This window comes from Halyomorpha halys, unplaced genomic scaffold (assembly GCF_000696795.3).
Source record: "Halyomorpha halys isolate HHAL.00 unplaced genomic scaffold, Hhal_1.1 Scaffold90.1, whole genome shotgun sequence".
Lineage (NCBI taxonomy): Eukaryota > Metazoa > Arthropoda > Insecta > Hemiptera > Pentatomidae > Halyomorpha > Halyomorpha halys.
In genome coordinates, this window is record NW_027109220.1 from 1,455,942 (window position 1) to 1,458,722 (window position 2,781).

At 28.7% G+C, this 2,781-nt stretch overlaps 1 long non-coding RNA gene across 1 annotated transcript in view; it reads left to right on the forward strand.

Moving 5' to 3' along the window:
* LOC106677186 (uncharacterized) overlaps positions 1-587 on the forward strand; it is a 206,850-nt gene extending 206,263 nt beyond the window's left edge. Inside the window, exon 3 of the long non-coding RNA XR_001342558.2 lies at positions 302-587. This is a non-coding gene — a long non-coding RNA (uncharacterized lncRNA). The remainder of the gene's footprint in view (positions 1-301) is intronic.
* Positions 588-2,781: the final 2,194 nt, after the last annotated feature.

The window sequence follows — 2,781 nt, forward strand, 5'->3', positions numbered from 1 at the left end:
TATATATATATATATAATATAACGGTTATATCAACCATGTAAGGCCCACCAGGCCGATCTGGTATAAAATAAAAAAAATAAATAAATGTTTTCTTACTCATATTTCATATAGTGATAAATAACCAAACGAGTTAATCGTGCTTAGTGTTATTTTTATTACTCTGTTGGAAAGCTTTTTTTTGTCATAATATTATATTTATTTTTGTGCATACAATTTATTATTATTCGACCTATGATGAATGTTACTTCTTCCTTCTCTACTGCCAATTTGTATAAATAATTTTATTTTTCTTATTTTTAGTTCACTAAAAAGAAGAAGCAGAAGAATGTTTACCATATGTAGCTTAATTCTTGTTTTCTGATGCCCTGACTGGATGACATTAAGACGATTAAACCTAGCAGCAGCAAAGAAAATAAAAAAAATTGTTTGAGGCATACTTGAAATACTCAATCACCCCATAAATATTTTTAAATAAAGGAAAATTACAAGGTACAATAAGCTACCTGAAAAAATTTGTCCTTAAATATCTCCTTGTTCAAAAATACCTCCTTTCAAATCCTTACTTTTCAAAGTGAGATCAAAGTTAAAAAAACAAAACAAAAAAACATTATGACTTTTTTAAAAATTGTATGTAGCAGCATGTGATATACTTTTTTATTGATAGAAGTGATAATTAATATCAATAATCAATTATGAAATTTTAGTCTTTAATGTTTATAAAATTTACACAACTACTAAATTGGAAATAAAACAGTTTTGGGATTATATGGTTTCATAATTTTGCCGTCGATTGATCGTCAAATTGATGCAAGTGATTAGAATCTACTATATAAGTAAATCTTGTGATGTGGGGTGTACTATGTCTTGCCTGCATTATGTTGATGATTTTAGTACTGGTGATGTCTGGATTGGTGAAATCTTAAATACGGTTTGGTTTGTTCGTATGATTTCTGTTTTTTCACTGATTATTAAAAGTAAGAATAGAAAAGATTTATTTTTACTAAAAGGAATATTAAGCAGTCTCAAAATTACCTACCTCGCACGTTAGTTGTGACTAATTTACTGATAGATTTTTTGTAAATTGACTTAGTGAATCAGATGAAGCCGTGATAATGGTGATAGAAGTCCCTGAGAGGACCGGATCCTATTAGTTCTATCCAATGGCAATCCTGTTTCCTTTGCCACTTGAGTTCTCTCTTCTTGAAAGCCCCCCCTCGTTTAAAGTATATCTTTGACCTCTCTGTGGTCTTTGACCCTTTTCTGTCTTGTAAGTCAACCTAGCAGTAAGGCTCATCTCATTAGATTTCATTTTTTTTATTTATATAATCAATAAATTTTGCATATATGACATAAAAATTCTATGCTGAAAATCGTCTTTTTGAATTTTCAATAGAGAAAATTGGAAACCGCGGTTTCAATGAGAAAGATTGGAATTTTTAAAGTCTTGATTCACGTTGAATATAAACTTGGTTAATATGCTGAGGTGAAAAAACTATTAGAATATATTATTATTTAATATTTTGTACTACGTTTCAGAATACCTACGTACTATTTATTCTAAAATTGTTACAATTAATTTAATATTATCAACAATTTTTTGCAAGATATTAGTTGTATATATTTAGAAATCTTATAATCTATATTTACTTCATATTTGTCGATTATATCAATTTATATTAAGAAATATCGTCGTTTATATACCTATAATTAAAAAAAAAATCACATTATTTAAGTCATACCCTACATTACTGATGCATTCACTTCATTGGTTTGTGCATTCACTTATCTCTGTAGCACAAATCAATTTACTATATTACCTCTTTGGACATATTGGACATGTAGGTAAGTGAATGCATCAGTAATGAAGGGCATTATTTAGCTAATGTGATTGTATTTTTTTTTTTAATTATATGTATACCAGTGATGCGCTGGGATCTTTTGAGCTCTGCTCTACCCCTCACACGTGGGGGATAGAGTGGGCTCAGGAATCCTCAGGTCGATTGTGTAAATAATGTAGATTATAGTGTAAATGTGACTATATTATTTTATTTATGTATTTATACACATAGTTTGACTATGTTCATTTTGTTTATCTTTCTGTTTGTATATATTTTCAGTAAGATTTTTTTTTTCTCATTTATTTATTCTTATTTTAGTATGAATTAGATCATTCATCACTATTACCTATTGCCCACAACTATGTGGCAGGTTGTAATATCTATCAATAAATAAAAAGAAAAAATTATGTGTAAACGAGAATATTTCTTAATTGAAAAAAAAAATTGATATAATGGACAAATCTGAGGTAAATATTCATTATAAGATTTCTAATTGTATATAACTAATATATAGAAAAATATTTTTGATAATATTAAATTAATTGTTACAATTTTAGGATACATCCTGAAATGTATGTAGTACAAATTATAGAATAATAGTATGTTTCTAGTTGGAAGTTTTTTCACCCCAGCATATTACCAAATTAATATAAATAATTTCCTAGAAAAGAAAATTCAGAATGAATATAAACGATATAGAAAACCTCTATCTGTTGTTCTTAACATGTCAACAATTTATATCCAAGCCATGTAGGAATCGCAGGGAATGAACTGGCCGATCACGCTGCAAGAGAGGCGCTCGCGCTTCCAGGACGAGATAAAGCAATTTTAACTCCGTCAGAGATATGCAGGCCTCTTGTAAAGGAAGTCAAAGATCAATGGCAATCTATGTGGAACGAAAGCCCAATGAGCAAATTAAAAATTATTAAAAAGGATGTCAAG